Below are 23,698 nucleotides of genomic sequence, written 5' to 3'. Positions count from 1 at the left end.
CGTCGGCATTCATCAACGGAACGTGGTTCAATGTCATCGTTAAGCATGATGTTAGTAGTTACTGTGTACACAAATGCATCATCAACGATCATTTCATTCTAATTCCAAACCTCATCCAATACTGTGTAGTGGACCGAAATCTCCCAATTCTTGGGAGGTCAGTTTGTCTTGTCTAAGACATCACCGTAATCTAGAATAATCTCATGCGTTGGAACAGATGAGTGAGCGATGGTCGGATTCAAACTAGGGTCACTATTTGGTGTCGGTTTCCTCTTCTGGGGTTGTGAATCCTTTAAACCAAGAGGTCTGCTATGCTTCAGGGTCGGAGCAGATGATTAGCTAGCTGCTAATGTATTGGGCTACGTGGAAGGTACGGTATTCCCACCTTCGGGGATGGTCCGGCCTTCCCAGGCGGGATTGTGACGTACGCAGGGTACATCTATTGTTGCAGGTGCATTTGCAGCAGGTATATGTGATATGTCACCTTAGCTAGATCATTAAAAGCATCTAGAATGATCTGAGCAATGCTCTGAAGATCTATAATTCGTCGTACCTCAGTCACCATGACTGCAACTACAAGCTAAGACTGCGAGAATCCAGGCTTCTTAGGCATGTCTGCCACTAAAAGCTCTCAGCCAGAGTGCGCCCAAATCTGTTTGGTTGTCTTTGTAATTGCTCTTTTACTCATGCATTTACCAGTTATGATTAGGCTCGAGTTGTAGTCCACCAAAAGAACTTCAGAGTAAAAATGCCCTGACTTCACCATCAATGGTGCTTATCTAAGCCAATTCAATTACACCCAAAACAATCGTACTATCTCGTACAACCTTGCCCTCAACAACACCCTCACAAACCCTAAGAAGAAACTTTTTCACACGTTGATTGACGTCAAACTTAGTGCATACTATTAAAACAAAAGAATTGGTCAGGTGACTTTGGTGGATGTGTGGACGTCAACACACAAGAACACATCCGTTTTTCAGAATGTAGTTGTTCAAGGGCATAATATGTTGCTTCAGGAATATGTGAGTTGATCTTTACAGTATCGACGTGGTCATTGCTTTTTAGGATAAGAATAATCAACAGGATGAGGTCATCTACAATCTAAGGCTTCCTTTGTGTAGAATTTCTGGTTTTAAAGTTTGAATGTATATTTCATGTGTATTTGTATAAGAGTGAGTCTAGGTATATATGAGAAGATAGAGGGAAAATAGATGGAAATGATGGTTGCAAGAAGCAGCCGACAAGAAAGAAGAAGGCATGTTACCTACTTAATCTAAACCTTACACAAAGACATTACCACAATTAATCTCATCCCTTAAATCAATGGAAAAGGTGATTTGCATACCCTTACCCTAAAGATTACAATAAGCCTTACCCTAGAGATTTACCCTAGGGGTCACCTTGGTAGTAGGCTCCATATGCAGCATCAATCATACTGATACTACATCAGTCATATGTAACATCAGTCATATGCAACATCAGTAGATGCAGCATCACAACACTCCTCCTCAAGTTGGATTGAGGAGGTTAATCGAGCCAAGCTTGCCCAGAAAATGATGGAATGGAGCAGATGCCAAAGCCTTGGTAAAGAGATCTGCTGGTTGATCATGGCTTCACGTGAAGATGGTCCGGATGACTTGAGTTTGCACTTGCGCTCTAACAAAATAACAGTCCACTTCAATGTGTTTCATTCTTTCATGGAACGCACGGTTAGCAGCAATGTGCATGGCTACTTGATTATCACACATAAAAGACATGAGAGTAGTACTAGTAAACCCTAAGTCTGAAAGAAGCCCTTTAAGCCATATAAGTTCACATGCAATGGCTGCCATGGCTCGATATTTAACCTCTACGCTGAAGCGAGAAATGACATGCTGCTTCTTGCTCTTCCAAGTGACAAGATTTCCACCAACAAACGTGCAATAGCCCGTGGTAGAATTCCTATCAAGTGCATTCCCTGCGCAATCTACATCCGTGCAGCCACTAATGGCTGTGGAATTGTTGTTACGCATGATGATTCCTTGTCCTATCGAACCCTTGAGATAACGCAGGACTCTCTTAACCATGTTAAGATGAACAACTATAGGAGAATGCATAAATTGGCTTGCCAAGCTCACTGCATATGTGATATCAGGATGTCTGATGGTGAGATATATAAGTTTGCCCACCAATCGTTGATAGTAGCTCACATCATGCATAGCTTCTCCATTTGTATTGAGCTTTAGTTTAGAGTCCACGGGAGTGATGACAAGTTTGCAATCAAGCATTTTTGCTACCTGAAGAAGATCTAATACATATTTTCGTTGATGTAGAAACAATCCCTTTAAAAAGGTTCCCATTTTGATGCCTAAAAAATATTTCAGCTTTCCCAGGTCTTTGATAGCAAATGTTTGGTGTAGTGAGAGTTTTAGTGCCTTAATTTCAGCGGCACTATCTCTTGTGATGATGAGATCATCCACATAAATAAGCACCACCAATTTCTCACTAGTGCCAGTTCTTACAAACAATAAGGAGTCATCATTATTTCGTAAGAATCCAACCTTCTCTAGAGCTAAGCTGAGCTTGGCATACCAATCTCTTAGGGATTGTTTCAATCCATGGATTGCTTTGTGTAATTTACAAACAATGTTGCCTTTAATACCATCATAACCTGCAGGAGGCTGCATGTATACTTCTTCTTGTAACTCTCCACGAAGGAAAGCATTCTTCATATCTATTTGATGAAGAGTCCACCCACAATTGATTGCAGTTGAGAGTAGAACCCTCACTGAATTCATCTTAGCCACAGGTGCAAATGTTTCCTTGTAATCTACCCCAAATGTTTGAGTGAACCCTCGAGCAACAAGCCTGGCCTTGTTTATCTCGATAGAACCATCAACCTTGAATTTAATCTTGTAAATCCAACGACTTCTAACATCTTTTTTTCCTGGTGGTAGTTGAACCAAGCTCCAAGTTTTATTTTCTTCTAGAGCATGAAGCTCATCTATCATGGCTTGATTCCATTGTGGGAGGAGAAATGCCTTTTGAAAGCTTCTAGGTTCATTGTGTTTATCAATTTCACAGAGAAATGCAGCATAAGATGTTAAGAACTCACCAAGGCTGATACTTTTACTGATAGGATACCGTAAGGCATAACTAACATAGTCTTATAACCTAGTTGGAGGTTTTCTGGTTCGAGGATGATTTCTTCTAAGCCCTTGAGACTCTGTATGAGATTGTGAATGATCAGAATGAGACTCCTCGTTTCCCTTATTGGCAAGGATACGATGATCAAAGATTGAGTCAGTTTGTATTTCTTCAATATCTGGTGTCACAGCAAGTGAGCTTTCTTCCAACATTGGATTATTAATGACTGGAGGAAGTGGAAACATTTCAAACAGTTCATCCCCTGACCTGCAGTATTCCATTTGTGAGTAAAATAAGGGCAATCTTCTCCAAATTTGACATCCATTGACACAACACACTTCTTAGTGGCTGGATTGTAGCATTTGTATCCCTTTTGGGGTGGAAGAATACCCCACAAACACACACTTTGTTGTCCTGGCATCTAATTTGTCATGGTTCAAGGCTTGAACGTGAACAAAGCAAACACATCCAAATACCTTGAGGTGTGTCAAATCAATTTTTCTACCCTTGAGTACTTCATAGGGAGATTTAAACCCTAGCACACAACTTGGGAGTCAATTAATAAGGTAAGTGGCAGTAAGGATGGCTAATGACCAAAATTTCTTTCGAACATGCATGTGAAGCATAAGAGCACGAGTTGACAGATATATGAAACATAATATATATATATATATATATATATATATATCAGAAGTAAAATATAAACATAGAGGGGTTCATGCATCATGGAGAATGTTTTCACGCTTCGTGGACGTTTCAAATATCTTCTTTTATTTTAAGCGTACATGATTGGCAGAAAACAAATAAAAGCCTTTGAATTTGGTAGAAGAGAGTCTCATATCCTTTAGTTCCTCAGCTTCCAACAAGAGCATGTTGATAATGTGTTGTAAGCTTATTTAACTGAGCTATTCTAAGGGAATAGAAAGGGGGAGGCCGGCGGTAGTGAGAGAGAGAAGAAAGACATTTAATTGTGAGGTGTATGTTATATCATCACATTGTGCCTTTATTTATAGTAGTAGGATAGGTAAAATCCTTACCCTTTTAGGATTACAACTCTAATAGGAATTATATTACTAAAGGAAATATAAAAGATATCCCTTGATACACTAGGATTTACACAATCACATTCCTATTTCTAATATAACTGCAACAAAGTCTAAATTATATTCTGAAATTTTAAAATTTACTCCGTTCCTAAATTTCAAATTTAAAAATTGTGACCTAATCTGAAAATTGTAAAATGAAAAGGGGAGTGTTATTAGCATTCAAAAAATCTCATTTTACACTCCTCACAAGTGTATTTTTTTTTCCAAATATAAAAAGTTTAGAGTATAGAATGAGATTTTTCAAGTGTTAATAACAATTCCCAATAAAAATTGGAAATCTTATTTCTGACGGGCTCGTCCAAAAATCACTCATAGCATTTACTTTTCCTTATAGTATTTTGTTTTCTTAAAACATAACCCATACTTTAGTTGGTATTATTTATCACAAAATTATTGAGAACTTTAACGAAAAACTCTCATTACTGTTTATTTTAATAAAAAATCATATTTTTACACTAAAAAGTTAATCATGATATCATTCATTTTATCATTTATTTTATCTTTATTGTTAAAACTCAAAATTTTTAAGTATTTTTTATTATTTTTCTAAAATTATTTTGTTAAAAGAATTAATTTGGTAATTCGGTCTCGCTGTTTTTCCATCACCTCGTCTGTCCCCGAAGGGGTAGCCCAAGGCAGACAAAATCAGGTATTCCCAGCAGGAGACAAAACAGACAGCCTCCGATTCAGGTACTCTCTCACCCTCTCTCTCCCTCTCTCTCGCGCTCTCTGCTCTGCTAGGGAAAATTTTTAGGTGTACCGGGTACACCAAATTTTTTTGGTGTACCCTCACTCATTAGAATTTTTTTCGTGTACAAAAAGTGAGGGTGCACCAAATTTTTTTGGTGCACCCTCACCATTATGAGTGAGGGTACACCAAATTTTTTTGGTGTGCCGGGTACACCGAAAAATCCCTCGCTAGGGAAAATTTTTAGGTGTACCGGGTACACCAGATTTCAGACTCATATTATAAAAAATTTCTCTTAGTTTTTTTTTTTTTTTTTTTAGTTTTTGTGAACAGTTCGCTCTCCATTCGAAACTTAGTTTATAAAAATCCTTACTTACGCTCAGTGTTTGAACTTTGAAGAATTCGACACATTTACAATTGCATATTAATTAAATTATTAAAAATTTTATTAGGGTTTTTGGGTTCTCAAATTTATGTGAATTTAGAGCTTCTTTTAATTTTAATTAGTTTGAGGTCGAAAAGGCTTTTGCTTTGAAGATTTTCCGACTTAAGGTTTAATTGAACGTTGAATTTATGTTAATTTGAAGAAATTAGTGTTTTCATTGATGAATGTTACTTTATTCAAATGGGTTTTGCTCAATCTGTGTATTCAGGTTAATGAACGAATCCAAGAAGTGAAAGAAACGGTCCTGTGCTCAGACCCCATGGCAGCCTTCTCTTCGGACACTAAAAGGATTAAAGTCGGCAATCAGATTGCACCAAATAATTTCAAACATTCAAAATTTTCCCAGGGCAAGGCTTCCGTCGCCTCTTTCAGGTAGTTTAATTGTCTTAACAAAGATTGCTTTGACGTTGTCGTATAATCTAGATAGAGTTCTAGTTTGACTTTATTTTCGAATTTCATACACTCTAGTCATGTCGCTATGTATTGCATAACTTGTGTTCTTTAATTTTCGTGAATAAGATAGCAGATTAAGAATTAATAAATTGTTTCTATGGCACAAAATTTGTTTTTGGATACTTTTTGCAAGCTTATGGTATGGAGTTGGAAACTCAGTAACACTATGCTTCCTTGTGTTACTAGACCAGCGCTCTCTCATTGACGAGTGATGGAAAAGGATTGGTCGTTTTTGGTTTAATTCCTTTTTATTGCAGTGTCGTATACTTATGAACAAAATGTAATCTATTACTAGATTATGCATGTTAGGATGCTTATGCCAAAGTATTGAACACTTGAAGTTCGTCTTTGTTATCTGCCTTTTATTTATTTATTTTATTTTTTAAATCTTGTTCTTTCTTCTTGATTTTGGTTCTTTTAATCATGATTTAGGAGGACCCAGGAACCCCTCAAACGACTGTTTCTCCTGCTCATCAGTTTCAAAGAAATTATTCACCAGACCTGAGAATGCACCAATTACAAGGTTCCTATCAAAATTTTAGTCCTCAAAGAAGCCCCGTAGGAATGAAAAGACCTTTTCCTATGCATAATGGGATTCAGGCCACCAGGAAGCCCTCAATTGAGACCACCAGTAAGCGCTGGATATGTACCACAAGGAAGCCCAGGATTTAGACCACCAGGAAGCCCTGGATTTGGACCACCTGGAAGCCCTGGATTTAGACCACCGACAAGTCCTGGATTTAGGCCACCGACTAGCCCTGGATTTAGGCCACCAGGAAGCCGTGGTTCCAATATTGGGCAAGGCAGGGGGCACCGGTTCAGCCATAGTCGAAGACCACAATCAGTACATAGAGGCTGCCCTAGTTCTAGTTCAAGTTCAGCAAGAGGTGGGTGGCGTGGTTCTCATGGTCATGCAATAGACGGACAATCGGGGCCGGAGCAGTTTTGCGATGAGTCCATGGTTGAAGATCCATGGAAGTTTCTTGAACCTGTAATCTGGAAGGGGGTAGATACTCCCTTGAAATGTTTGGATACCCCTGGCTCTTCAGAACCCTCAACTGGAAGATCTAGTAGCACAAGCATTTCAGAAGGTTCAAACAAGTCCACACCGGAGCCAAGCTTAGCAGAGTTCTTAGTCGCCTCATTTAATGCCTCATTTAATGAAGCTGTCAATGATACACCAAGTACATACCTTTGCTCCTGAGTTCCAGTGAGAGCCTCTCACTATGCACCACACCCATAAAAAAGATGGCAAACCGGAGCACAGAAGCGAAGTGTTCTGAAGGTTCAAACAACTGCATTCTGCAGCCAAGCTTGACAGAGTACTGACTGCCTCATTCTGATTTCCAGGAAGAACTCCGCTATACTGATGCACTTGTGGGAAAGACGGAAAATCAAACTGGTGCTAGATAGGCACCAACTGGATCGATGGATTTGTAAAAGAATCTGAAGTTTGATGAATTGGATTGCAATTACAGAAGTTCCATTTAAAGGAGATTTAATTTTGCTTGTTTATGTTCACCCGAGGAAGATCTCCTTGTGCTCCAACTTTCTTTCTGTTTAAGCGTTGCAATTCATCTCATGAATTATACGGAAAATCCTTGTGCTCCAACTTTCTGTTTAGTCGCCCTCGTTTGACTTGGAATGATTCATGTACAAAATTCTTCTTGCGTTGTGTAACGCTCATGAAGGATATTCTTAATTCCCTTCATCTAATATTGTGTAGTTTATTCCTTTTTAACTCGGCATCAATCCCTTATGACTTGGAAATAATTTATTTGGAAACTGATTTTCAACAACAAAGAGTTCGGTCTTCTGTAGGTTTACAGTCTTATGGCTTGTTTGAAGTACTTTTTAAAATGTTGAAGGCGTTTTTGATGAAAATGTTTTTGAAGCCAATCTTTAACTAAATGCAATGAATCATAGGAAAGCACTTGAAGTGCTTAAGTAGTCTTTCTTGCAATAAGCATTTGAAGTTCTTTCGAAACGCAAAAAATAATTTCTCGAAATACGCTTTCAATTATTTTAAAAACGTTTTAAAACGAGCCTCTAGTACTGCCTAATGTAGTCAGAAATGTAGTACTGCCTAGTCTAATATGGCTAGCGTATTGTTCTTCTTCATCTTTGCGCATATACATTTATTGGAGCTAGATGATTTTAATTTTGTAGTGAATTAATTAATTAATTAACCCAGATATGATAGGTCATCGATGGGGAAGGGTAAGATTGTGAGGAGGATCGACAATTCGACCAGCAGGCAAGTGACGTTTCTAAATTCCTTTTCTAATTTTAAACCCGTACAACAAGGTCAAAGATTATTGGCACAAGAATTATCATAGATTTCATGACAAATTCTTCCTCTTGTGTGCCATAATGGTATCTCTCATCATTTTCTAAGAAAGAAGTAGCAAAAATTAGATATGACTTCTAATTAAAGAAGTGTCAGTCCAAAATACCGCATAATCTTAGATCAAATGAAAATTACACCCTGTTCCACGGACAAAGTCACCTTATATCAGGAAGAGACTTTCCCTTATGACTGAGGGTGAACTAATACATTCTTTCATACAAAAAAGGGTAAATTAATTATAATGGCTACTTAATTAATCAAGTGTTTGTTTCAAGTATTTCTGTCCTTATCTTGTACATTTGTGAAGGATTTCTACCTCCGTCCTTGCCTTGTTTGTAACTTTACTTTAAGACAAAAACAGTTAACTTGGTTCTCATTAACCCTATTGTGTAGACTTTGCATTCATTTTAACAAGAAATGTAAGAAGCCAATTTCAAATTAAGTGACAAAAACTTATAGAACTATAAGAAAATAGCTTCTGTCTTTTTATTTTTTGGAAGTTTAAAACGACCAAAGGTTTAAAGGAAAGTGCATGCATGATATCCATGATTGAACAATTATTTGCTAGTTTGCAAAAGTGTGTTATTGTACGATGTATATTATTTGTTTTCTTCCTAAAAATACCCCTAATTAACTAAGGAGTTTTAACGAAAAACTCACAGTACTGTTCACTTTAACGAAAAATCATATTTTTACACAAAGTCAATCATGATACTATTCACTTTACCCTTTATTTTGTCCTTATCATTAAAATTCAAAGTTTTCAAATCTTTTTCTTTAGTTTTCCTAATTAACTATGTACACCATTTAAAACAATCCACGGTAACTAATACTTTTATTATTTCATTACACATTCCATAATTTTTTTTTTTTTTTAAAGGGAACTAGCTGGTGGCTTTGCACTACAGTCAACTCTTTGAGAGGCTGAGAAGACTCATAGATGCATTTTAGTCTCTCTCTAGCCACTATCGTATGATTCACTAGCGTAAAAAATCACACATTTCATAATTAATTTGAGTTATTTTGTGATAGGATTGGTAAGAGGATACTCCCTTGTATGTTTACTTCATATTTCACCACGAAAGCCGGACTCGTGATTTTAGTTTGATCTCATATATTTAATTACTAAGCTCATCACTTAATTTGACCATGCTCAATTGTTGCATGCAGCTAGCACTGGTCGGAAGCCATGCTGCTTCCTTACCTTTACCACCACCTCAACATTACTGGAACTCCGACCTCTCAAACACACCAATGACGAAATCTCTCAACCAAGTCGCAAGCCGGGTAATTAGTAAATCTGCAGACTCATAATTTAGGTCATAGATGTTGTTTTAGTGAGTTTTTATGAATTTATGAAATTGGTTTTCTCAAAAAATGAAGAACACTCAGACCAGCAATGGTGGTGAAGGCTTGGAGAGTACGTTGCTGTCTTGAATTCTCCCTTGGATTCGATTACATCCTCAAATGGATTCACACACACACACACACACACACACACACACACACACATATTGTGGTGATCCGAACAGGGCCGGCCTTGAGAATTTGGATGAGCTTTCGAAGTAAGGCCCTAGAGTTCTTTGACCCTCGATCTTTTGCACATTAATATGTATAAAAAAAGAATTTGCTAAATACATGAAACAGTCTATTTCTACATCAAACATCATGAAAAATTAATATCAAAAGAAAAAAGATATACAAACATTACTAAAATATTATACGTCTTGCGTTTTTAGACGCAAATATCCAAATGAAGTTTACATAATCTAGTTTTCAACTAATTCTTTTTCAATTGATGAAAAAGTTTATCCATTCAATCTTTCATGTGACATAATTGATCGAAAATAAGATTTGATCAACTTTAATTTTGAAAAACATCTTTCTGCAGAGGCAACTATATCTGATATGGTTAACAAAATTTTGTAAGCAACTCATGCATTTAGGAAACAAGCATCCATTTGTCTCAGATATTTCAACACTTATATTGCCCGATTTATTTCTTTCGGTAAAGTTTCTCTCTAGATTCTTAACTCTAGAAATAAGTCGAGAGAAAGCGATTGGGCTATATCGAGATAAAAGATTGACATTTTGATTTTTAAATTCTAATTAGATTTGAAAGAATAAACTATAGTTACAACTTACATGTGGGTGAGGAAAAAAAAGAAAACAATAAAATTCTTTTTGTGAAAAATTATCCTAATACTATATATTTTTTTCTTTTTTTATTGAATTTAAATTGTAAAAATTTGTATATCTATATATATTTTAAAACAATCGGGAGCCTTATGCAGGCGCCTATTTTGGCTACCCTCGGCTCAGGTAGGAGCTCACGTGCATGCTCTACACGGGACAACTTAAAACACTAACAAAAATTAGGACAAATGACACCCTCTCCATCGTTTAGATGTTATAATCCTAGCCGTCTATTACAAATAGCACATAATCTTTAAAACTTCAAACTTAGAACTTGTGCACTTGAATCCGAGCTGCACTTTGTGCACTCCAATCCCTTTGATCTTCATCGCGCAACATCCTTGTGCTGCAACAATAGACTCGTAATCTTGTTTTGGATTTATGTTGTTGATGAATCTGCAGGCTTCATTAGTGTTGGCAAAGGGGGCGTTATTCTTCACAACCAAGTTCATAAGGAGGAGACTTGGGCTTATTCGAAAGATGCAGATGATGAGAAAGCTCGTTTCGTTTCCAGAATGATGCTGCAGAGAACCGCTCCATTTTGTGTGAAATACGGCGACATTGCAGATGATCCTTCTGAAGCTGAAAATTTAACACTAGTTGAAGTCGACCCAAACCGAACAAGTTTCTTTTTGGACAAGGACCTTCATGCTTTTGTATAATTTTTAGTTATGTTTCCTGTCTCCCTGAAAATCCTACATTTTTTCAACCAAAAGATAAAAACAGAAGGAAAAAATAAGACCTACATTCTAAACCATGTCCTACCTACTACTAAACTTTTCGAGTAAAACCGATCCCCTTGTTCAAAATTTAATGGCACAACCTTGTGGAAGACCCACGCTGAGAAATTGGTCTTCCTTTTGCTGGCAGCAAATCTTATCCACGAAGCTGTGAATGAGCTGGCCGGCCAAGCTTGATGGATCGTCAATGAAGGTATCCACGAATACTTTGACCACCCTTCGTTCTTGCACATTTGCTTTCAGACTGAACCAAGTCAGAAATTTTACTCTAAAATCTTCATCTACGTGGCCCTCATGCTCTAACCATTTGATTGCTCTCACAGAGTAGTCGTAATCACTTTCCTCTGCTCGCTTTGCACATCTGAAAACTGGTACTTCGCGCATTCCGTTAGATTTACAAGGTGTCAATGGAGAAACTGCATCTTTGATCAAAGCAACAGTTTCAGTTAAAGGAGGCAGTGAGTAGAGACTTTTGCTCTTGTTCTTGTCAACGCCATCTGATAATTGATGATTCGCGGGATGGTCTCCAGAAGCTAATTTGATGTCGCTAGAATTGGTTGATTCAGCTTGGGAATGCTTTTGAACAACTACTACATTCTCTTCCCTTCGCTTTTTCTCTGACACAACGAGCTATCATACGATGCAGGCGTGACCCATTTAGCTTCCCAAACACCCAATATTCCTGAGTTGCTAAACAGAGAAACCTTGCAGAAATATTCAGTTGAGGGATGGAGATTGGTGATGGTAAATTTCTTCTCAGGCCGCAAAACAATGAAAGAGGGTTGGTCAGGGTAATCCTTCGCATCAAACTTACGATACCACAGCCTGCACCCCAAAAAGTTGTTAAAAAGTTGGTCCTCGTATTCTAGCACAATGACAACAGAAGTCGGGGACGAGTCTTCAAACTGGATGCGGCAAGCTGATACAATAGAGTTATTAAGCAACATCAGTGAACAAATAAATATATATTAATTGGTTATAACTTAGCTAACTAGGGTGATGGTACCAGCAAATAGTTTTCATTTCCTACTGTATTCAGAGGGTCAGACGTAACCCATATAAAATGAAATTTCAGGAGCTGATTTTATTTGAGATGCTTCATATGTGAATGCGGACTTCAAATTATTGAAAACAAAGAAACAATAACTTACTTGCGTGCTCTTCATTTTCTGCAGGGACAGGGCAAGGATCAGAAAACATTGAGTCATACGACTCCACTGCAGAATTGCACAACTTCTGAACTTCAGCACCACAAGAGAGCCTGTTAACAATTCCACGTGCCATCTTTGCACATACCTGTTCCAGTGGCCCTACTTCTTTGTTCAGTTTTTTCATGGCAGTTTCTACAGTGTTCTGCAGGTTTCGGTATTTTTCCGTTCCTAAAAGAATTTTGTAAGATACAGAAATTCGTAGGCACAGTACATCCACTCTTCTAGCCTCCTTTGCAATCATCAATTGTTTTCTCCAGGTTCTGTAAAAAAAATCAACCATCTAATTAGCAACACTTCTATTTGGCAATTGAAGAAAAGTGAAATATTTTTCATTCCAGATTTAGGTCAAATAACATGAATTCTCAACCTCATCCCAACCAACCATTGGCTACGTTTGTATCAATGAAAATACTTCCTCAGAATAAATTGTTAGTTTAACTGTTATGCTTCTAGTTTTCAGTTTGTTGTGGATTGATTTAAATTTTCTCGGAATAGCTTGTAACAAGAAGTATTACCAGTGAAAACGTAAACAGGTGACGTAACAAAAAAAGGTTGTTTCTATATATTTCGAAGGAATTATCATAACCCACATCTTTCATTTCCTGCTGTAGAAAGTGTGCCATTTCCTATATTAAATTATGGTTGCAAAAACGCCAGATATACAATTTCCCTGAGACTTCCTTTCTTATCCCAGACATTCTGCAAACCAAAAACAACCTAAGGGAGATTCACTCTCAGAAACTATAGTAGGTATGCATTTTAGACATCTCCGTATATACTCTGATGGCTGAGCGTGACATCTAGTAAACATGGTTCGCTTATCTTATTCTTATGTCGGGGTCAACACATGTCAGTAGATAGCATGCTCATCTTGGTAGATTCTGTAGGTGTTCAATGGCCGCTGCTTATAACTGTAGCAGCCAAATATGTAGCAGTCCACATACCTTTGTGCGTGCACAGGCACATAAACGCAACACCTGTACATGTCCTTAAAGATGATAAATAGGCAATTGGTTTTTCTAGGTTGGGACTCTGTACTGACCAAGATATACACGACTAGCATCCTAACACCACACATTACCTATGCCGTTAAAGAGTAAGTAATTGAGACTTAAATGTTCACAGGTACTTAAATAATATTTCTTACCTCATTAAATCATTAACCTTTCCGCAAGCAACGCAATAGAAGCTTCCATCCAATTCTGGATAGCAACCATTCTTGATAATGCCAGATTTTTCATGCATTAGAGCACATTCCAGATGGCATGACATTCCACATGGACCATTCTCATCAACAGTACCAGAGCCACAGGTTAACCATAGACTAGGATCCTTGTTCTCATCAAAAAGATGACAGATGCAGCAAGAACATCTTTTGCAAAAAGACTGCTCTGACTGGAAAGTAGCTCTGCATGCTACATTCTGACAGACTTGGGTTTTAAGATTTCCTTCTTTAGTCGTCACCGGAGAAACATGACCTGGATCAGAAAGAGGTTGAAAGGAAGCTTCCCTTTTCCTTTTCTTTCCAGTTTGATTTTTGGCAGGAGCAACTTCAGGATTACTGTTAGTATTGCTCTTAGAATTCAATTCAATTACCTTCAGAAGCTGCTGTATCATAAGATGTTTTGAATATCCTCTGTACTTCCTCTCTTTACCCATCTCGGCACAGATAATTTCAAGAAGCTCCCTGCGAGTAAAGGAACTTAGAATCTCTGGGGCATCTTTTGACCATTGGGCAATCTGACGAACTAGCTCTCTCTTTTCTCCCAAGCTTAGGCTGCTACATTTTTCAGGGTCAAGTACGAAACCTGTGGAAATAAGAAAACTAATGTCAAAACTCAAATTCAGATGTCTGATGTTTTATAACACAAGTAGATAATAAAGATTATCTGTAACCGGAAAAATGTTAAACAAAACCGCTGGAAACTAGTATGCACAAGGGACAATCTACAATTCAGGTTCATAGTTTATCCTGGGCGTTGATGTAAATCAACAACAATCACCCGGTACTAACACTCATGCTCTGAAAAAGTACATAGGAAATAATAAGGCCACAACTGAGCCTGCTGCCAAATAACTCATTAACGTATCTATTGGTTTTCTCTAAATTTGTTCAATCATTCGTTGTTTCTTCTTTTCCCAAGTTATTTTTAATAATTACGGGACACCAACAGGCTTGAACCTGATATAGGCCCTTGGATATGGCAGACTTTGCCAACATGTTGTTCCCATAAGGATTCTGATTCCTTTTAGCACAAAGGAAACCAAAGGGAGAGGCTCGAACTCTGACCTTCGCGTGGGTAGAATATTTTGTACAACACGAGCTACAAACCCCCCATGACACATGCTGTTCATTCATAGCAAACAAGCAGCTCCCAGTCCTAGATCACAACTGTTTTTTACGAGATATAGTGCCGCATATCTCAGATATATCGACGGAAAACAGTGATTTGAAACTGACAAACAGACTACTATTTTAGCCGCCGTTCCCATAGATACATAAACCTCATTCCCAAAACCCCATTAAGATTCCGAGTCTACAAAACTTATCGAAAAACAACTCAAGACAAAACAGACAACATCAATGAGTCATAATTCTCCAAGGCAAACAAAGTTGTTCAATAGGCAATGCTGGTTGCTGCCATTAGTCAATCTACCCAGTGTCTCCATAAATACCTTCTAGCAAGAACAAACAGCCATGTCTGATTATTTAAAATATATATATATATAAAAATAAAATAAAATAAAAAAGAAGAAGAAGAAAAAAACCCAAAACCCCAGAAAAATTATAACCTGAATCATCAGCATATACATAATACCTGCATTATGAAAAATGCATAATTATCCAAAAAATCAGGCACTTGGCAACATACATTGGGGAAACAATCGTAAAGTAAATAAAACTAAGAAATCAATTGCAAAAGAGTAAAACCCACCACATATATATGATAAAAAGAAGAAAAATAATGGGAAAATAATGGGAAAATATAAAGTGGGAATAGTGACCTGAGAAAACAGACTGCATGTTTGAAGCCCTCTCTTCTTCGGGGTTGCTCATTGTATTTCACAGAGGAGGCAAAACCCAAAGACACTATTTTTATCCAGGGAACTTGTTTCTAGAGAGAGAGAGAGAGAGAGAGAGTGAGTGAAGGAGAGAGACGAGGATTCACAACAAAAAAACTTATGAAACGGATAGAGAGAGAGAGAGAGAGAGAGAGAGAGAGAGGAAAAGTGGCATCCGAGTAAAGAAAACAGAAAAGGAAAAGAAATAATAAAAGAATTGCCAAAAATAAGAGATTTGGTATAAATGAGGTGAGAGAGGGTAACTCGCCATTTGGGCTGATAACCCACGCGCCTGCATCCGTCATGCATTTCTCCCTTTGATGTTGCTTTCCAACTTTTCGGTTTCCGTTTTTTTTTTTTGGTACTTCGTAATCCCTGGATGGGTCTTTCTTGAGTCAAGAATGACTCATATGGAATGGGGTCACTATAATATGATGTGTTTTGTTCGGTTATAAATTTGTACAAGTTTTTCTTTATACGATAATTTATTATCGAATAGAAATTCTTTATACGATAATTTATTATCGAATAGAAATGTCACGTAGTGGTAAATTCGTTTTATATGAACTGTTCTTCTTTGAGTGAGACTTTATTTGCTTTACCATATTGCTAAATCTCATCTTCCCATCAAGCAAATTTTCTTGTATGACGGTCTAGGGGCTAGAGGTAATATGGGTGAACAATATAGTTCATATATATTTTTTAATTAACTATTATTGGGGAGTAGGGGAGAGTTTGAACAAGGAAAATTATTTAAGGGGGGAAGAGTTTTGAACCTAGGATGTATGGGTGAAAACCCAACACCATATAGGTTAAGATATTAGACCACATACAAGGTCATATATCTTATATATATAAACTTAGAGTATATATGAAAAGAAAAAAAAAGAACAAAAAAAAGCGCGAGTATTTTCCAACTACTATGCATATAAGGGTAGTTGAATTATTTCGATTCTTGACTTCTTCTACGTGTACTAACACATATGAAATATGTGGCTTTCTCGTTACAATCCATTAGCCAATACCCAAAAACTATGAATTTATATTGATTTAGGAGAGTAATTAATCTCATTCAAATTCATTCTCTTTCGTATTCATCACTTTTTATTCATTTCATCATTTGCCCCATTCCAAATAAATAAAAATGCGCCAATCACTATGGTTATTTTGTAAATGACTTTATCTCAGTTGGTGAGATTCTAGGTTTGGTCCCACCTTCTCCTAGTATCATTTGTGTTTGTATTAAAAATATTATTTTGGTTTATCCCATACAATTTCAGTGTTAATGGTGCACACACATAAATTACCATATTAAAATAGATTAACGTTTAGAAAAATATGATCCAGTTATAAAATTTAAAAAAAAAAACCTTGAAATGACTTATAAAAACTTAAATTACCCTCTATATTGTTTATTATTTTTGAAAGAAAACCTCAAATTTTGTTTCAAAAAATAATGACCAAATAGGTCGAGACAAAAATAATAATTTGAGCACAACAGAAGGATCCAAATGGATATCTCTATAAGATGAAGGCCATGGAACCAGATCCTCTCCTGAGCTTAGGAGGCTGAGCCTCCTGAGCAAAGGATCAAGGATGTTGATATTTGATTTAACGGCTACAAACATGGGCCCCTCTAAAAGTTATAGTAATTGCAGCCGTTAGATCAAATTTCAACAACCCGTATGATTTGCTCAAGAGGCTCAGCCTCCTAAGCTCAGGAGGGGATCTGGTTCCGGAGGCCATAAGCCTATATTTTGCAAAGCCAATATGCAAAATGGTTATGCTCTCAACCATGTCACAGATCCATCTCAACAATTACCTTCTCGAAAAGCCAATTTCTAATCGCAATGCCAAGCTAAGACCCAGTTACAACCATGGATCTCAATATAATTAAGCTTATAGTACACATTGTCTTTTAACTGGCTTGAATTACTCGCTTAATTTTCTTGAATTCTTCATCGCGCTATTGAATTATGTATGTTGCAAATTATTGTACTCTAATGTTTCGGCTCAATATTAATTAGCAAGATTTTGGTGTTAGACCCGTTAAGCACTCTAAGCCCAAGTCCCAGTCGTGAGGCTTTGAAGCCCATTAGCACCAAATCACTTTTTTTGCTCCATAGCGCTTCTTGCTCTTAGAGCATCTTTAAAGAAATTCTAAATTTTTGTAAAACTAGTAACTTGAGCGTGTCACAAACTATTTTAGCTATTCAGTTTAACTTTTCATGTTTAATAACACTCTTTATTCTAACAAATTTTTATCTAAATTTAAAGAGTGACGGTACATTTTGTTATAATAGAGACTCTTTTACTGCATATCTTGAAAATGAATTTTTTGAGTTTGGCAATTTAAAATAGAATTTTGATTATTTTATAGTACGTGAAACAAATTGACGGTGTGAATTTTGTATGGAGATATTATCATGGAGGTGAGTCCATTTTTAGAGGTGATGCCCTTGTGATAGTCGGTCCCTTCAATAAAAAGCAAGAGGGCAAGAAGATGAGGATACGTCTTGGCTCTTGGCTCATGCCTCCTGAAATGGCACATCATTTAACCTCTTCTGCTTATTTTTCCACTTAAGACTTAACAACACATTCTCTCTCAAATTCATCAAAATATGAAAGGGCTACACTCTCTCCATTTACACATCAATTGAAATTCCCAACTACCATTTGCCTGGTGGGACTATTTAATTTGTAATTAGTTTTAAGAATTAATGGCGACGGTATGCTTGGAAATGAAAATGAATTGATAATGATTTGGTATAAAAATGGAAACAATTCAGTACTTATTGCAATTAGTATTGTAATAGGAATATGATTGCGTAAACTAGGAGTTGAAAAGCGCAAGGTCAAGGGCTTTTTTAGAATTTAGTACTTGGAGGGTAAATAAAGCTCATCATGATGAATATAAATAAAAGTACAAGACAAAAGAGATGGATTATGAGCTACGGTCTAGGGGGAAGGCGAGGGTTGGGAGAACATCTCATGGTGGGTGGGGGTGGGGGTGTGGTAAGAGATTATGGCGGTGTTCATTTGGAAGCTTATTGGAGATGCTCTGACACTTGAATAAATACATATTCTTGTACAATGAATATGTTTCCCTTGATAATTTCTATAATTTTGATACGAATTCGAAGTCACGCTTGCGGTCGACATGTACTCAAAACAATAAGAATTAATTGACATAAACACTATGATTCAAACAAACTGAATCAACCACAATTTCATATACTATTCGATGTTCGATTACAAACACTTTAAAGGAAGAAACAAAATCAATGGTATCTAAATCAATAATCAAAAGAGGTTCAAATGTTAAAGGAGGCAACTGAACTAAATCAGACCTTAATAACAAAGTACCTCAGAAATTTCGAAACATACATGGAAGCAAAGCTAACAACACACAGATACTTACATGATTCACCATGTTTCAAACTATAAAAGCCAACAACTAACACTTACTCCAGGTATTTATTGGCTTAGATCTCTCTATCAAACTCGAACCTCTAGTTTTGGTTATGAAATAAGTGGAAATAGGCTGAGAAAAGAAAAATCTGTCGATAAAAATGAGACAGCTTTCTTTAAGCAGATGGTGGAAGCCTGAAGGCTACTTCAGTTGTGGGTTTGCTTGTCAAGAGAGCTAGGTTGTTATAAGATAAAAAAAAAGAACTTGAGAGTGTTTTGAGTAGTAAGTGACAATTAATGTTTCCCTTGTTTGACCTGGCTATATAGGGAAAAACCCTCACAGGCAACTGGTAGAGGAGGCTCCAGAGCATAGTAGGCAGTCCTTGATGATGCAAGCCAATCTTCGCAATTCTGTCAGCTAGCCGTTGTGAATGTCCTCATTGGTAAGAAAGCAAATGAGCCGGACACCCAAGGGGAGACTCCGAAGTAGGCTACTTAGTTCGATGACTAAACTCCGGACTCTTGATTCTCACAATCTGTGTGAGTGGAAGGAGAATAAAGCTACTTTGGTAGACCAATGATCAGGCCTTTATGTATAGTTCATCTTGCTTAATCGTTCATGTTAGATTAAATGTAGAAATATAAAGAATAATCCGAATGATGACTTTGAGGTACGACTTGAATCGTTTCCTTAAAGTGTTATTTGCCCCCACTCGAATGAGTTTGCTAAAGGGTTCTTAGCAAATCACTTACATGATACAACAAAGTATGGAATATTCGATTAGCAAAACCGAATTATATTCTCTTAGAAATAACTAGAAAGAAATTGTCTGAATGTGATGGAGAGAGAAAAGAGCAAGTAATGTAGAAACAAATTTATGAAATTGTGTGTGAAACATTATGCCACAATAAGTATTTATAGGCATCAAAGCATCCGTTCATCGAGTCTTTTATTTTAGTTGAAGATATACGATCTTTCTTAATAGTGTTGACCTAAAAGATTTGTCTTCTATTTAGAATTTTCAGAACATAAATATCATCATGTCTTTTAACCAAAAGTTACAACCATTCAACAAAATATACAACCGTAAAAGGTTAAATGAAGCCCAACCTTTCAACAAAATATCCTCTCCCGAGTTTAGGAGGCCAAGCCTCCTGAGCAAAGGATCCAGGCCGTTGAAATTTGATCTAACGACTACAAACAAGGGACCCCTCTAAAAATTATAATAATTGCAACCATTGGATCAAATTTCAACAGCCCGTGTGATTTGCTCAGGAGACTCAACCTCTTAAGCTCAGGAGAAGATTTGGTTCCAAAGGCCATAAGCCTATATTTTGCAAAGCCAATATGCAAAACGGTTATGCTCTCAACAATGTCACAAATCCATCTCAACAATTACCTTCTCGAAAAGCCAATTTCTAATGGCAATGCCAAGCTGAGACCAAGTTACAACCATGGAACTCAATATAATTAAGCTTATAGTACACATTGTCTTTTAACCGGCTTGAATTACTCGCTTAATTTTCTTGAATTCTTCATCTCGCAATTGAACTATGTATGTCACGAATTATTGTACTCTAATGTTTCGGCTCAATATTAATTAGCAAGATTTTGGTGTTAGACCCGTTAAACTCTCTGAGCCCAAGTCCAAGTTGTGAGGCTTTGAAGCCCATTAGCATCAAATCACTTTTTTGCTCCATAGCGCTTCTGGCTCTTAGAGCATCTTTAAAGAAATTCTAAATTTGTAAAACTAGTAACTTGAGCGTGTCACAAACTATTTTAGCTACTCAGTTTAACTTTTCATCTTCAATAACAATCTTTATTCTAACAAACATTTTATCTAAATTTAAAGAGTGACGGTACATTTTGTTATAATAGAGACTTTTTTACTGCATCTCTTGAAAATGAACTTTTTGAGTTTGACAATTTAAAATAGAATTTTGATTATTTTATAGTACGTGAAACAAATTGGTGGTGTGAATTTTGTATGGAGATATTATCATGGAGGTGAGTCCATTTTTAGAGGTGATGCCCTTGTGATTGTCGGCCCCTTCAATAAAAAGCAAGAGGGCAAGAAAATGAGGGTACGTCTTGGCTCTTGGCTCATGCTTCCTGAAAATGGCACATCGTTTAGCCTCTTCTGCTATTTTTTCCACTTAAGACTTAACAACACATTCTTTCTCAAATTCATCAAAATATGAAGGGCTACACTCTCTCCATGTACACATCAATTGAAAGTCCCAACTACCATTTGCCCGGTGGGACTATTTAATTTGTACTTAGTTCTAGGAATGAATGGCGACGAGATGGTTGGAAATGAAAATGAATTGATAATGATATGGTATAAAAATGGAAATAATTCAGTATTTATTGCAGTTAGTAGTGTAATAGGAATATGATTGCATAAACTAAGAGTTGAAAAGTGCAAGGCCAAGGGTTTTTATAGGATTTGTATTACTTGGAGGGTAAATAAAGCCCATCATGATGAATATAAATAAAAGCACAAGACAAAGGAGACGGATTATGAGCTACGGTCTAGGGGGAAGGTGAGGGTTGGGAGAACATCTCATGGTGGGTGGGAGTGTGGTAAGAGATTATGGCAGTGTTCATTTGGAAGCTTATTGGAGATGCTTTGATGCTTGAATAAATACATATTCTTGTACAATGAATATGTTTCCCTTGATAATTTCTATAATTTTGATAAGAATTAATTGACAAAAACACTATGATTCAGACAAACCGAATCAACCCCAATTTCATATACTATTCGATGTTCAATTACCAACACTTTAAAAGAAGAAACAAAATCAATGGAATCTAAATCAATAATCGAAAGAGGTTCACATGTTAAAGGAGCCAACCGAACTGAATCAAACCTCAAAAACAAAGTAGCTTAGAGATTTAGAAACATACATGAAATAACTGAATCAAACCTCAAAAACAAACTCGAACCTCTAGTTTTGGTTATGAAATAAGTGGAAATAGGCTGAGAGAAGAAAATTTTGTCGATAAAAATGAGACAGCTTTCTTTAAGGAGATGGTGGAAGCCTGGAAGGCTATTTCAGTTGTGGGTTTGCTTGTCAAGAGGTGGCAGCTTAGTTTAAGTGAGGGTTTGCTTTAAGCAAGGTGACAAAGCTTAACTTTACAGATGGTGAAGTGCTAAAATCTGTCATTTTCAACCCAAACAGTTTGGCAAATTGCACTAGGGCCTTAAAAGAGTAAGGCTGTTATAAGATAGAAAAAGAGAACTTGAGAGTGTTTTGAGTAGTAAGTGACAATTAACGTTTTCCTTGTTTGACCTGGCTATATAGGGAAAAACCCTCACAGGCAATTAGTAGAGAAGGCTTCAGAGCATAGTAGGTAGTCCTTGATGATGCTCGTTCTGAAGGTCCTTGTTGGTAAGAGCACAAATGAGCTGGACACCCAAGGGGAGACTCCGAAGAAGGCTACTCAGTTCGATGACTAAACTCTGGACTCTTGATTCTCACAATATGTGTGAGTGGAAGTAGAATAAAGCTACTTTGGTAGACCAATGATCGAGCCTTTATGTATAGTTCATCTTGCTTAATCGTTCATGTTAGATTAAATGTAGAAATATAGAAAATAATCGGAATGATGACTCTGAGGTACGACTTGAATCGTTTCCTTAAAGTGTTATTTGCCTTCACTCGAATGAGTTTGCTAAAGGGTTCTTGGCAAATCACTTCCAGGATACAACAAAGTATGAAATATTCGATTAGCAAAACCAAATTATATTCCCTTAGAAATAACTAGAAAGAAATTGTATAAATGTGATGGAGAAAGAAGAGAAAAAGGAATGTGGAAGCAAATTTTTGAAATTATGTGTGAAACATTATGCCACAATAGTTATTTATAGGCATCAAAGCACTCGTTCATTGAGTCATTTTATTTTAGTTGAAGATATACAATCTTTCTTAATAGTGTTGACCTAAAAGATATGTCTTCTATTTAGAATTTTCAGAAAATAAATATCATCATGTGTTTTGACTAAAAGTTGCAACCAATCAACAAAATATACAACCATAAAAAGTTGAATGAAGCCCAACCTTTTGTAAAGGTTGCCGCCCGTACAATTGCTGCACCCTTTGTCTATTATACACACACATGCTGCACAATGTTGCGCCAAGTCAATATATATATATAATAAATTTATATATTTATTATTGAAATCTGTAACAGTTCTGCTATGACCAGTTTGAAAATTCCAGTTTCTTTGTACTGGATTTTTATCATCAATAATTTAATACCGTTGTCTTAAAAAATAGTTTGGGTGTAACAACAAAGTAATTAAGAAATAAAAGTACACTTTAATTTCAAACGACTAACAAATTAAATTCCGACAATTTCACGTAAGTAGTTAAGCATTCATCGTTCCGTCGGCTCTCAGAACCACCATTTTGTGCAATGAGGTGCGCTTTTTCACCCTAAAAAGCTCATCGACACCGCACATGCATGTATACTGTATAGGTTAGCATGGCGATAGGAGGAAGAAACAACAAACTCACAGGTTACCAGCTGAATCATTTTTTAAAATACAAACGATATTACTACACAAAGTTACATGAAGGAGAGAATATAGAGTTTACACACGTGAGTAGCAACAAGTCAAAGAGGAAGGCTCTATCCATCGCTGAGCCGGCTGCACTGTTCAGGAGGCAATAGTTCTTATTTAGGTGAGCATGCATGGTAGATAGATAGAAAGAGGAAGAAACAAACAACAAAAAAAGTAAAACTGGACGGACAATGCATATTAAAGGGCATATTATTGATGTGGGGGACATATCCTGTATGAGGCAAGTTTCCTCTGGCCAACATAAGCCGCAACAAACGCAAGAATATTTAAAAGATGCTGATCAGTCCTAGCTGTGAACTTATCTGATCTTT

The 23,698-nt window shown here is 36.7% G+C and overlaps 2 pseudogenes; one reads left to right on the top strand and one right to left on the bottom strand.

Annotated features, from left to right (window-relative positions):
- Positions 1-4,856: 4,856 nt before the first annotated feature.
- On the top strand, positions 4,857-7,532 carry LOC125476635 (annotated as a pseudogene).
- A 3,487-nt stretch (positions 7,533-11,019) lies between these two features.
- On the bottom strand, positions 11,020-15,493 carry LOC125476891 (annotated as a pseudogene).
- Positions 15,494-23,698: the final 8,205 nt, after the last annotated feature.

The sequence above is a fragment of a genome, unplaced genomic scaffold (genome assembly GCF_019419815.1).
Source record: "Pyrus x bretschneideri cultivar Hongxiangsu unplaced genomic scaffold, Pyrus_bretschneideri_v1 Contig2, whole genome shotgun sequence".
Lineage (NCBI taxonomy): Eukaryota > Viridiplantae > Streptophyta > Magnoliopsida > Rosales > Rosaceae > Pyrus > Pyrus x bretschneideri.
The sequence above is the reverse complement of the archived record's forward strand: the minus strand, read 5'-3'. Positions and strand labels throughout refer to the sequence as shown.